The 14,513-nt window shown below is 50.1% G+C and overlaps 1 pseudogene; it reads right to left on the reverse strand.

Annotated features, from left to right (window-relative positions):
* Nucleotides 1-12,614: 12,614 nt before the first annotated feature.
* LOC123168427 (12-oxophytodienoate reductase 1-like) lies at nucleotides 12,615-14,136 on the reverse strand (annotated as a pseudogene).
* Between the last annotated feature and the right edge of the window lie 377 nt (nucleotides 14,137-14,513).

Here is a 14,513-nt window from a genome sequence, read left to right on the forward strand (position 1 = left end):
CCTAACACTTCCTCCACTACCCGTCATAAACTTGCCCATCGCTCTGTTGTGTGCGTCTTCCTTGACTACTCTTCCGATCATCGTGGTTACCGTTGCTTCGACCGCAGCTCTGGGCGTGTTCTCACCTCCTGGCATGTTCGGTTTGACGAGCACACGTTCCCTTTTGCCGCCACCATGTCCATCCCGACTCCCCCACTATGCCATTTCTCTCCACCACTGCCACTCGCTGGCGGGATCTGCTCGCCCCCGCAGGTGCTCTCTTCTGCATCGCGCGGCGTTGCTCGATCGTCCTCGCATGTGTTAAGCGACTCTGGATCGCCCGCGCCCTCTCTCCGTTCAAACGGAGCCGCCGGATCACCATCCAGTGGTCGGGCTGCCTCCCCGCCTCGCGCGCGCGCCTCCCTTTCAAGCTCCACCCCCCCGATCCTCATCGGACGGGCGGCGTGCTTCGTCTGTTCCCGCGCGCTTCACTGATTCAAAAACGAGCGGATCTTCTGTGACCGGCTCTTCGTCGAGCTCGGCTGGGCCCTCGTCCACCAATCCCACACCGCCGCCCGCTCCACCGCCACCCACCGGCATGCTCACGCGCGCCCGCGCTGGCGTTTTCCGCCCCAACACGCGCTATGCCCGCGACTATGCATGTCTCGTCGACACAGCTCCACCCGCCGGCGCTTCCCCGCTCCCTACCTCTGTCCGTGACGCGGTGCGCGATCCCAACTGGCTCGCCGCCATGCGCGACGAGTTCACTGCACTCGTGGGCAACCGAACATGGGAGCTCGTGCCCCGTCCACCCCGCGTCAACCCCATCTCCGGCAAATGGGTGTTCCACCATAAAACTCGTGCATATGGCTCGCACGAGCGGTACAAAGCCCGCTGGGTTGTCCGTGGATTCCGTCAGCGCCCAGGCGTTGATTACGGTGAAACATTCTCCCCCTTCGTCAAACCGACGACCATCCGCGCCATCCTGACGATCGCTGCGTCCCGACAGTGGCCGGTTCATCAGCTGGATGTGAAAAACGCATTCCTCCACGGCGATCTCCAAGAGGAGGTCTACTACTTGCAGCCTGCTGGCTTTGTCGACGCCACCAAACCTGATCATGCCTGCAAGCTCGCCAAGTCGTTGTATGGCCTGAAGCAGGCGCCGTGAGCCTGGTTCCTCCGGTTTGCCGGCTTCATCGCCTCGATCAGCTTCCGCGCCACGCGCTCTGACAGCTCACTGTTCCTCTACACTCATGGGACGGATGTGGCGTTCCTGCTGCTCTACGTGGATGACATCGTCCTCGCTGCGTCGAGCACCGCACTCCTTCGCCGCATCGTCTCTCAGCTCACTGGCGAATTCGCCATGAAGGACCTCGGCGACCTGCACTATTTCCTTGGCATCCGCGTCACTCGCTCGCCGTCGGGATTCTTCCTTTCCCAGCAGCAGTACGCGGATGACATCCTCGAGCGTGCGGGCATGGACTCCTGCAAGACGGTGGCCACTCCAGTCGACACCAAAGCAAAGCTCCCGTCCGCCGACGGGCCACCTGTCGATGATCCCACCGCATATCGCAGCTTGGCAAGCGCTCTCCAGTATCTCATGATCACACGTCCGGAGCTGGCATATGCGGTGCAACAAGTGTGCCTCCACATGCATGATCCACGGGCGGGGCACCTGGCTCTGCTCAAACGTGTGCTGCGCTACGTCCGGGGCTCCACCGACCTCGGCCTTCACCTCCACGCCTCGGCGAACCTCGAGCTTCGCGCCTACACCGACGCGGACTGGGCTGGGTGTCCTGACACCCGGCGCTCCACCTCCGGCTACTGCATTTACCTCGGCGACGCCCTCGTCAGCTGGTCTTCCAAACGGCAAGCCACGGTCTCCCGGTCCAGCGCGGAGGCTGAGTACCGTGCCGTGGCCAATGCAGTCGCCGAGTGCGTCTGGCTCCGGCAGCTTCTCGGTGAACTGCTCTGCCCGGTGCGCTCCGCCACCCTGATCTTCTGCGACAACATCTCCGCGGTCTACCTCTCCAGCAACCCCATACACCACCGGCGCATGAAGCACGTCGAACTCGACATTCATTTTGTTCGAGAGCGTGTTGCGTTGGGCGAGTTCCGTGTTCTACATGTCCCCACGCGACAGCAATTTGCCGACATGATGACCAAAGGGCTGCCGTCAGACGTGTTCCGCAAGTTCCGCTCCAGTCTTTGCGTCTCCTCCAACGACGATATGACTGCGGGGGGGGGGGGGGGGGGGGGGTGGTGGGTGGGTGTCAGCAGACATAGTCTGTGCGTGTGTGCGTGGTGACCATGAGCAGTTGTATCCACGGTCAAGCCGTGCTAGTGCTAGTGGTGGGTGTAGTGGTGGTAGTGGCACACGTCCTAGCCACGGCTGTGGTCTTGTAATAACTGTATATATACCCAGCCTTTGAGCTAATGCAAAGTGTGTTGAATCCTAATCCTCCTAGCACATACTTTATGTACAAGTTCTTCTGTCCATTCATTCTTGAGAAAAAAAACTTATATGCCACCCTACGACATTATATGATAGTCTATAAGAATATTTTTATTACATCTTTTATGGTTTCTTCAACAAATATATTATGATTAAATGATTTACGCAAATAATTAGCTTCCTTGTGATGGAACCGGCCGCCACCGGAGTTCAAGTACTAAACAAAAAGTATCATTTTAATCATCTCAGAATAAAATATGCTATTTAGTTCTTATTAGTACAATATTATTTTCATGCTATGGTACTTGGCCTAATGCTAAACCAAAGGTTGAAGCAATGCCGAGCTACACATGATCCCCACTACTTCTATTAAAGGCAGACCATAATATGCATGGGAATTTGTTTCATTATTAGTTAATCTCCACTATATCTATTTGTATCGACCACAAAGCCCACCCCAGAACACATGTCACCTTATCAAATGTTCACCTCAACATGGATGAGATTTTTCTTTCATTATATTATGCTACTTATATAATAATAAAATTCAACTATATAATAATCAAATACAATATATGATATGTATTTATATTCTTAATTCATATATTATTAATTGAAATAATTCATATTTCATACAATCGAATCTCATCTAAATATATTGTAACCGATTTCCGCAGCAAGGCATGGGGTATCATCTAGTAGTTCAAATGTCCCGATGCCACATGCATTCCCTTATCTTATTTGTATGATATAGATAGTTGCTTGTATAATTTTCTTACTTGTATGATTGTTTGTTATACGTAGTGCCATGGTTTTGATATCCATCCCCGTCGGCCCTCGTCTGGTTTATGATTCGGATGTGGTATATTATCTTTTATAACTATTTGTTGCATTTCGTGTTTATGACAATTATGCCCATCAAGTTGACATAGATATTTTTATCTAGGAGGTATGTGAACTGGAAATTGATGCTCAAGAATACACCACCGTGATTTTGATGCTCGATGGGTAATTTCAATCAGTAACGCACTACATCAGCCTCTTTTGTTCATTTCCTGATATCAAGTAATTAATAACTCCTTTATTCATTTTCTTTGCCAGGCAGGGTTTAGAATCGGTTCATCAAAGAGGTTGTCGGTGAATGTAAATCGAAGCTATCATGGCGACGGATCAAGGTAATTAACTAGTACTAGCTAGGTCGCGCACCTATTTAATTCTAGTATCAATACCATTATCATGCTTGATTATTATCTGATTGAATCCTATTCTCGCAAAGTGCATGAGGCAGGAACAGGGGACTAATTTATGTGCATACTACGTTTGCGAGAACATTCGCATGACGACCGAACGGCGCAGAGATGCAAGACAAGTTCAGGTACGTAAACACTATTCACATTTTTTGTTGTCATGATCTAATATATATACACACAACTAATTAATATATTCATATTTATGTCCTTCTTTAAAGATGGTGCAGATGCGGGATAGGCTCATACCAGAGAACAGCATACGAGCAATTCAAGAAGAATTGACGGGATTTTTGCTTAAGGAGGTCATATCTAATAGAGGAGAATACCATTGCACCTAATCCCTGCATGTAATGATCTGCAAATTGTAGGAGAAATTGTATATATATGTGTATGCATGGTGCATACGAGAAATTATATTATATATGCATAACGTGTACAGTATGTAGTAGCATAAAATATGTTTGAAATGAAAATGAATTGAATGGAAGACACAAAATGAAAAGGAAAAATAAACCATAAACCCTTAGTCCCAGTTGGTGCCACCAACCGGGATTAAAGGTCCCCAGCCCCCGGCGCGCGCTGCCGGCCATGTGGAAGGTCTTTAGTCCCGGGTCATGGCCAACCGGGACTAAACGATGGAAACCTTTAGTCCCGATTTATTTGTCCCGGTTGGTGACCCGGGACTAAAGGCCCTTCCCAACCGAGACTAAAGGTCGTTCCTCTACTAATGCGTGAAGACAAATTTTGCACAGACACACACGCTTGATTTCACCGAGAGTTGCAACAAACCGGAAAGATAACTACTCCAGTTTCCCCATGCAGATAGCGCACCTAGGGTTGTCCTGTTTCAGCGCCTGTTCCTTTGACGCATGGCAGGTGAAAGACATGGCCGCATTGCAGCACGGCCACGTCTTCGCCGGCGGCGAAGTCTTCAAGGCAGATGGAGCAAGTGGTGTACACCGTGTCTGAGTCATGGAGGACTCCTCTCGGGGGAAGACCACAATGGATAGCTTCGTGCGAGTCGCGGTCATGGTGACCCATGGGCGCACACTTGTAAACCCTTAGTCCCGGTACCAACGACTAAAGGGGGCCGTGCACACACACACACAACCCCCCCCCCCCACCCATCCGCTCCTAGCCGTTGGAACCGGGACTAATGCTCATATTAGTCACGGGCCCAAACCCGGTTGGGACTAATGATCTGGATCAAAGGTCTGTTTTCTACTGTTGAAGAAGACCACGACGAACAGCGCTGCCGTCCCCTGAAGATGCTTCCGACCAGCTGTGCCTCCTCCATCAGATCGGCGCCGCCTGCTCGCGTTGGAACCGGGCGCATGGTGCCGTGCTCGTGCTTCCTGCAGAAAACAAAACAACACGAGCCCATGTCCATGTGAGTGAAAGAAAGATCGAGAGCGAGAACATGAGAGAGAGAGAGAGATCGTACATGCAGAGGAAGAGGGAGTAGCTTTTTTTTAAAGAAAATTCGAGCTTTATTTATTAGAAATAATCATTACATCGTTTATGAGGATTGGTACAATTGCATTATGTGGTTCCTCAAACCAATCAGAAATGAAATAAAATCTAGCGAATTAGGCAAGTTCATGAGCAACTTTATTTGCTTCTCTATTACAATATTCGAATCTAGAAATAGGAAAAATCACAAGCTAAGTGAAAACAGTCATCAAAAATTGCAGCTGCTGCCCCCGACGATTGTCCTCCTTCGTTCATGGTATCGATTACCTCCATATTATCTGAGTTAATAATTATGCGACTGCAGCCCGTCCTTTGCGCAGGCGATAGGCTGAATTTTAAAGCCAAAGCTTCATCCATCAACACATCTGCACACCAGTTGATCTTACCATTCCCCCCACCGATGAACCTACCTTTACCATCTCTTGGACCGCCCCCATCATACCCCTAAGAAGGTCATGATCAAAAGAAGCATCAACGTTAAGTTTAACAAACCCCGTCGGGGGCTAGACCATCCTCTTCTTTTCATGGAAGCCTTCGGCGAGGAGGCATTAACAAAATTGGTAGTGTGAGCACGTATCCCCATGGATATCTGCTGTGCATTTTGAGTAGTCTCATTGTGTACCAATTTGCGCCTTTCCCACCACAAGTACCAGGCTGATATTGCAATCATGTCACGCACATTTCGAGTGCACATAATACATAGCTCCTGATCTGGTAATGAAAGTAAATATTCCAAGACTACCTCACTCGCATAGTCTATTTTACAAGCTCTGCCCATAATATAGTCCATCCCTAGTCTTCTTCAGACTTCTTTTGCTCTGTCACATAGAAACAACAGATGCTTTGTGCCTTTTCCAGCCTAGATGAGCAGGCAGGACACTCAGGCGAGACTTTCACATGTCTATTAGCTAGGTTAACATGACACGGAAGAGTGCCATGGAATGTACGACTAATAAATATTTTAACCTTTGTTGGACAAGAAAGTTTCCAAATCCTCCCCAAATAGGATTGACCATGGTACGTCTCATCTGGTTGGTATGTCGTAACTTGTTCCCATGTTGGTGATCCCATTCCGCTCATTTAGGTATGCTTAGATAGCTAACAGTGTTATCATACCTAACTATGGCAGTTAGGACAAAACGCATTAAATGCATTGCTAGGTGTCATGCTGAGGTTGAAACCCGGCAAGCCTGCCGCACCGCTTATCTGCCTTCTCTTCATTATCGTGACACGCCATCTGGACGGGTGTCAATAAAGTTAATCTCCTTCCCGGCAGGCGACCATGTACTCTCTGAGATCCACCTAACCACTTGGGAGCTCGACACCGCACTGATTAGTGACTTGTGTGCGATGAGGTGGAGTGTGGCGTCTTGGAGGGGATTTGCCGGTCGTGGAGCTTTCCGGGGTGAATTAGCCTTGGTCCTAGGCGTAGCCTCGACCCTGCCGGGCTCGCCTGCCCAGCGTGGGAGAATTTTCTAAGGAGTTCTCTTGATCACCTTGATCTTCTTAATGCTCTTCTTGATATCACGAAGAGTGGTTTCGTTGGCTTGTCTTGGGTCATGTCTTGATGATTGGTGTATAATCATCAGCACACCTGCGCACAAGTTCGGTCGGCAAACATAAATGTTTGTTGCACCGACAAGCCCCATTTTGAGCGGGCCAATGTGTGGCTTGTGTACGTACCGTCTGTACACGGCCCGACGTACACAGCGTAAAATGGGCGATCGTGTATGTGGGCGGTGAGCGCGACAACCGCACGCCTCACTGTGCCGGCTGCCGCCATTAATCTGACGTGGATTCGCGAGCCTTGTGCGACTGCCCGCCTTCCGCACACCATTAATCTACGCAGATTCGTGAGCGATGCAGGTCCGCCCGCCTGCCGCACACCACCGCCTGCTACCGCCCGCCATTATACCGGCTTCCACCTACCGCCCTACCTCGTCGCCTATAAAATCATTCCACCCCTCCTCACCTCACGCACATTAGCCTCTGGCCCTTCTCTCCACACGCACAACGCCCTCCTCGCCACATACGCACGCCACTCTGCTAACCGGCGATGGCGCGCCCGAACCTCATGACGGAGAAGGCAGAGGAGCTCGCCCACTTTGGCATCCCCGTCGAGCCTGACGTGCGGATGTCGGGGCGATGGCGGCTCCGTTTGTCGCGGGTTCTGGTGGCGCTGATGTCCACCGTCGGCACCCACGGCTTCGTGCGCGCCATCGGTCTCTACCGGGCACGGCTCTCGGCAGAGATGCTCGACGACCCTTGGTAAGCTCCCAACAGTGCGCACAGCCAGGCATCCTCGAGGAGGACCACGAAGCACGGCTACAGGCGTACGACGGACAACGGCTGCTGGTGAAGCACAATAGCCGCCGCTGGCACGACCTCAGACGGGCGCACCTTCGAAGAGGTGGTCGCCCTGTGCAGCGTGCAGGCAGCTAGCGGCATCATTTCGGCGCCGGCCGGCGGCGGTTTCCCTGCATTCAGCTGTGGTGTCGTGCAGCCTGGCGGCACCCAAGTGCGTCTGGGCGGTGACTGCGCACCCGTGCGTCCGGATGGTGAACGCGGTGACCACGGCACTGCGGCGCGGGGTGTTGACATTGGTGGCGGAGTACCGGCGGCTCGTAGCCGAGGCGGGCAACACGAAGGACATGCCGGGCTACCTCGCGGCCATCCGCGAGTCGGAGAGTGCTCAGAACAAAGTTTTCAAACAAACATGATATGACTTCCACCAAATGACTTCCTTGGTCAAGTTCAACCTAAGCTCCTTGCTGTCCCGTTGTATTTCAATGTACGGAGAAATATATCTCACTCAAGCTCCCTATGTAGACTGGTCATGGACTTAGTTTAGAGCATTTATGTTCTCGACTGATCCTAAAGCACAAGTTCGAAACTATCAGTGTTGCTCTGAAATAGTGTTCACATAATTCATAAGTTGGAGTATGTACTAATGTCTAGACCTTTTTTTTTGTAAGCTTCAGATTTGTTTTGAAGTGTACAAACAGGGTTACGTTCCATATCACAGAAGAAGAAAAGGTAAGAATGTGGAGTATTTCTTAATGAGGCAATTCAGCAACACACCAATGTTGGACTATATCTATACCTACTAATAAAAAAATAGCTATTCTTAGTCCGTCATGCTATTTTATAGAAAATTCCCAAATTTTTCTGACATTAAAACCGCAGTAGATATCAAATGTTTTTTAAAATACTCATATCTTCTAAACCGTAACTCTAAATTAAACATGTTATATATTAGTTTTGATTAGAAAAATATGTAGAATATGAACATGATGTTATTTTACCTGTTAACAATTCTTTTAAAAATATTATCTAAGATGCAATCTTAATCAATAATGCATTATCCGTCTTTCTTTTATTCGGTAGTGATTCGGATTGGGGATGAACACCTCAGCAAAATCAGGATTGGACACGAAATTAAAGATAAATTTGCTAAAGACACCCAATAAATAAGGACGTGCATGACAAGAAATAAAAGAAGGACCCAATAAAGATGGGATGTCCGCTATAAAATAAATAAATGAAAAAACAGAGGAGATCCAATAAAGATGAGATGTTGCACTATTATCATATGTATAAGAAGAAAAAAGAGAGGACATGCATGGCAAAAAGTAAAAAGGAGGCATGCACGGGAAAAAATAAAATAAAAGACATGTTTCACAAAATATAAAAAATGATGAAACAGGGACCAATACCTATGACATGTATGGCAAGAAATAGTGATGAAATATGGACGTAAGTACCTGCATCCACAGGAGACCATACAAAAAATGTTCTTTTCCAGACAAAAAAGTCTCTCTTTATGCTTAAAAAATCATGTATCTTTTTAACAACTCTTCATGTATTTAAGAAATATGCATGTGAAAAAAAGTGTTTAAGAGTTACCCTAAGTTGGTGATGCTTAAACTGAAAACCACTCTTGATGCACACATGTCTTTGTAGTGTGCTAATGTGTCATCGTCTGTTTTTGTCGTTTTCCTTTATCGGCCCGTAACAATACCCCATTTCACACATGACATGAATAAATGCATGATCACTTGTCCGTTTTTTGTACGGATTAAATCTGTATGCAAGCCGTGTTGAAATAAAATATATGTGAAGTCTTGAACTATGCTTTTGTAGGCTAACACCATCTTTGTTTAGGCCGTAGCTACAAATTCTCAGATTATAGACATTTTTTTGTAAATTAAGAGCATGTGGTATATTTTTTTTCTCCCGTTGCAATGCACGGGCCTTTTTGCTAGTATAAGCATAAGGATATAACTTACTCACGAATTGTGAATGCTAATATTTGGATGAGCACGGTTGAGATCACCAGCAATAATTATTGGATTGAAACTTTCAAGTTTCTCCAGGCCACAAGGTTAACATTAGTTTATACTTCTCGCAAAAAAATAAACATTAGTTTATACTTTACAAAGTTTTGACCTTGACTTCTACAGATAATTCTGGACCCTCCTACAAGGTCCGATCTACAGACTCTCTTGACACTCAAAAGTTTAAACCGAGTACTAATGGTTCTTCTGCCTAAGAACGAGGCCGCAATAACTCCTGACGCCTTCCTCCCATTTTTCTTCAAAACTGCTCGGTCAAAGCACTTATAAAAGTGCTACTCCCTCCTTCTATCTATATAGGGCCTAATATGTTTTTCGAGGCTAACTTTGATCAAATATTAGAACAATAATATATGACATGCAACTTACATAAAGCACACCATTAAATTCGTGTGTGAAAAGAGCTTTCAATGATATAATTTTCACGTTGTGCATGTCATGTACTATTAATCTTGTCAATAGTCAAAGGCGGTCTTAAAAAACGCATTAGGCTCTATGTAGATGAAAGGAGGGAGTAACAAACATACTAAGCACTCATCCCCCTCCTCGTTCATGCTGACCAAACCGGCTTCCTCGCGGGCAGATCAATCGCTGAAAATTTTGTCCATGCCGCTGACCTTCTAAACTGTTGCCACAGGGCAAAACAAAGCCAACACTATGTATCAAATTTGACCTTAAAAAGGCTTTCGAGTCTGTAAACTGGGAAGCCTTGATTAAAATCCTTCAGGTTAGAGGTTTCCCCGATCTTTAGAGCATCTTCAGCCGCGTCCTCAACAGGTTCCTTCAGGCGATTTTTCCCCGCCGGCGCCCAAAAATCGGCCTAGTCGCGCCCCAGGAGCCCGTTTTTTGCCGGTTTAGGCCGAAACTGGCGTCGGCGGACTCAGGCCGAACCCGGCGCGCTGGGGGGCGTCTGGGGGCGCCGGGGCGAGCGATTTTGGCGCGAACGAGGATGGCCCCGCCGAGTCAGCGAGACGCCGCTTCGTTGTCCTCATCGCCACGGTTCCCGCGGGAATCAATGCGAAGGCTGCCGGCCGGTCAGCCTCCATTGATGCCTCACAGGCGGCGCGGTGAAGGCGCCGCGACGCGCGTCCCGCCTCTCCCGCCACACGTCGCCCGGCATGCGGCCTCTCGCCGCTCCGCTGCGGCTATATAAGGCGACCTCCCCGCCGGTGAACGCCACAACATTTCCCCCCTCTCCGGCGCACAAAGCAACCCTCTCCCCCTTCCCGCCGACGAACAAATGGCCGGGAGGTTTTCCTGGCGACGGCGCGGCGGCGAACGGCTTCGGCCGTCGCCACCTCCAAGAGCCGGAGGCGCGCCTCCTCTACGAGGCCGAGTATCCGGCGCCCCGGACATGCGTGTGCCGGGGGCGTGGAAGCTGAGCGCCGGCGGCGTCCCGGTGCCGTCTGCGCCCGAAGGGGCTGCTCTGCGGGCCGAGATCACCCGCATCCGCTCGTCCCTGGCGGAGGAGCAGTGGAACGAGCCGAGGTACGCCGCCGACAGTGAAACGTTGTGGACGATGTACTTCAAGCGCCGCCGCCAAGAGCAGATCGCCTCCGTCAACGGCGTCATCCCCCGCGGCCGCCTCAACGCCGACAGGCGGCGCGAGTGGTTGGGTGTGCCAGGCCGCACCCTCGAGGCTGTCCTCGACCACATCGAGACAGGCAACGTGTCGCGCCTCGAGTACCCGGCGCGGCCGTCCTTCTCTCGCCGGCGTGGCAGCTGCTGGACGCCACGCCGAATGGAGCCGGGGACGTCATCGTCGTCGGGCTCCGGCTTGCCGGCTCTCTGCCCCATCCAGCCCCCCTCCGGATCGCCAGCTCTCCGCCCCGTCAAGCCAGAGCTGGAGGAGACGCCGCTCCGGCGCCGCACCCGCGGCGGGGCCCTCGTCATCAACGAGGGTTCCCGTCCCTCCCCGCGCTCCCTCCGCCTGGTCCGGCCGAAGACCGAGCCGGGGCTGCTCCCGGTGAAGCCAGAGCACGCGGACATGGTGGCCCCCGATGACGAGGCCGCCCTCAAGTGGGCGAAGGAGGACTATGTCCGCGAGCAGGTGCTCCGCCAGCGCCGGGCATACGCGGAGCTCTAGGCCCGGCGCCACGGGCGCGAGGTGGGCGTCATCGTCCTCGACAGCGACGAGGAGGACGAGGCCGGGCCGTCCAGCGGCCCACCGCGCGTCGGCGACCCTGGCCAGGGGTGTAGCAGGGACGGCGGCGGCTCCGGCGAGGCGCGCGACGACGACGACGACGATGGCGGCGGCGACTACACCCGCTTCTACAGGCTTCTCGGCATGTAGATGGCGGGCGGTGGACGCGGGCGTAGTTCCATGTTTCTTATGTTTTTTGTACAAATTTCAATGAAATTTCGCCAAGTTCGTGAAAGTTCGCAGAGTTTGCAAAAAATTGTATGAAATAGCGCCGAGCCTGCGGCGATCTGTGGGCCGACGACTGGGAGAGGAGTCGCCCCCACGCGCCAATCTAGCGCCGGTCCATCCCCAGGCGGCTCTGTTTCGGCGTCCCGGGGGAGGGGGCCTAACAGCTGGAGATGCTCTTAGTGCTCCTGGATTAAAGATCTGCTCCAAACCGACAAAACCGCTGTACTCCTAAACGTGTGCCCTGGTAAATGGATTGAAACTTTCAAGTTTCTACAGACCACAAGGTTAACGTTAGTTTATACCTTACAAAGTTACCTTTCTAAGACACAATACGGAGATGCGATCAGAAAGTTGTGGTAAACAGCAGGTCAGAATAAGAAGCACGATAATGTCCATCATGTGCACCTCAAACAATAGATGTACGTGTGTCAAACAGAAAATGAGACAGAAAGTTAGCTAAGCGATCACACTTCTACAAACTCAGTGAAACATATACTCCCAATGCGATGGCCGAGCCCAATGCCCCTCTTTCCTCTACCCTACCCTCGGGGATCAATCCCAATGAATATAGATGGGTTTATCCAAAGCCACCACTTCAAGAACCTAATAATGAAGAACAAATTGAATGAGTGAGCGAAACCATTATATACTACAACCACATATCTCTTGGATTTATTTTCAAATGAAGAACAATGTGAATCCACACTTGTACCGAAATAAAAACAAATACGTACGAACATTTGTCACAAGATGAATATCTCTATATTTTGGCATTACAGTGGAAAGCACAAATAAATTATTTGTGAAAATTATACAATGCACATGCACGTGAACTCACATATTGAATAAATCATTACATTTATAAGCGAACCACATCAGTGATTGAAGTTGGGTCAATAAAACTACTCTGCATTTGAGCCATTAAAGAAAGGATAATCTGTGTAACCGATGACAGAATCCTGCGTGTAGAAGGTGGACCGGTCATACTTGTTCAAGGGGACATCTAGCTCGAATCTCTTAGGCAAATCCGGATTAGCCAGAAATAGCCTCCCATAGGCAACGAGATCAGTATAACCATCAATCACCACTTTGTTGCCTTCCTCTCGATCATACCCTCCAGCGGCAATAAAAGTGCCATTAAATGCTTTCCTAAAGGGCAATAGCCCATGGGGTATCTGCATGCGGCCATCCACAATGGTCATGTGAGGCTCTATCATGTGGCAGTAAAGAAACCCTTTGTGCTTATTGAGTTGTTGTACCATGTAGGTACTGAGCACATGTGGATTAGAGTCGAAGCAATCCGTGTAGTCAACGAACGGAGACAACCTGATTCCCACACGATCCACACCGATCTCGTGGATGATAGCATCAATCACCTCCACGGCAAAGCGGCATCGGTTCTCAAGGCTGCCACCATACTTGTCAGTATGGTCGTTTGAGCTATCTTTCATGAACTGCTCCAAGAAAAACCCATGTGCTCCGTGGATCTCTACACCATCGAACCCCGCCTCAATGACATTCCGAGCGGCGCGTCTAAAGTCATCTACGATCAACGGTATCTCATCTGCCTGAAGCCGTCTAGGCTAGGAGTAGACCATGCCGGACTCAGCATCAGGCGGTATCTGCTTGTCGGTGCTGGAGATCGGCGCATGCCCATCCGGCTGGAAATCTAATTTATTTACGGTAAAACCAAAGCCCAAAAATAGTAGCCACAAATAAATCGCAGGATCAGGTAAAAAATTGTGACGGTACTCAGTACAATTCATCAACACAAAATGTCATGGACCCCTAACTTACCGTTTGAGGAGACCCTTCCGGCGTGCCAAATCTGGCAGAAAAACAGAGCGCCCTTGCCGTGAACGGCATCAACGATGGGTTTCCAAGCGTCGACCTGCTGCTGCGTCCAGATGCCAGGAGTATCAGGAAACCCCTGGGCGGTGGCGGAGACGCCGGTGGCCTCGGCGATAAGCAGGCCGCCCTTTGTCGCCTGCTGCGAGTAGTGCAACGCCGCGTGCGGCTGCGGCACGTTGCCGTAGGAGCAGCAGCGCGTGAGAGGCGCGAGCACCACCCGGTGGGAGAGCTCGAACCGGCCCATCCTGTGCGGTGTCAGCAGCGGGATCGGCTCCTTCGTGGTCATCTTGTCTTTGCCGGTTGCGGACGTGCTTCGATCGACAGCGTGGTGCAGTATACTGAGTATGAAGCTATGCGACGGAATCTATGACAAACTTTGTTTGCTCTGTTTCTTGCTTGTGATGTGAGCTCTACTCGAATGATGCTATGGTCCTTGCTTTCAACGGTAGGTGTCGGGGTCTTGATAAAATAAAATATATTATGTCATAAAGTGCCAGAAGTTTGGTGTGATAATAAGCGGTGACGCAGCAAATGTGTATTCTAGAGGCTAGAACCTAAAGCATATGCATAATGGTACGAAAAGAACGTCATACTTTATATACAAGTTCTTCTGTCCATTCATTCTTGAGAAAAAAAATGCCACCCGTGGCAGGCATTACCTACAACACTATAGAAACTCTAGCCGACCCCCCTAGCCGACCCTCCTAGCCGACCCGTTTCTCTTACTTAATAACCGTTGATATAGTGATTTTGGTCCAAAACGACACTCTAGCAGAATT

Source organism: Triticum aestivum, chromosome 7D (assembly GCF_018294505.1).
Source record: "Triticum aestivum cultivar Chinese Spring chromosome 7D, IWGSC CS RefSeq v2.1, whole genome shotgun sequence".
Lineage (NCBI taxonomy): Eukaryota > Viridiplantae > Streptophyta > Magnoliopsida > Poales > Poaceae > Triticum > Triticum aestivum.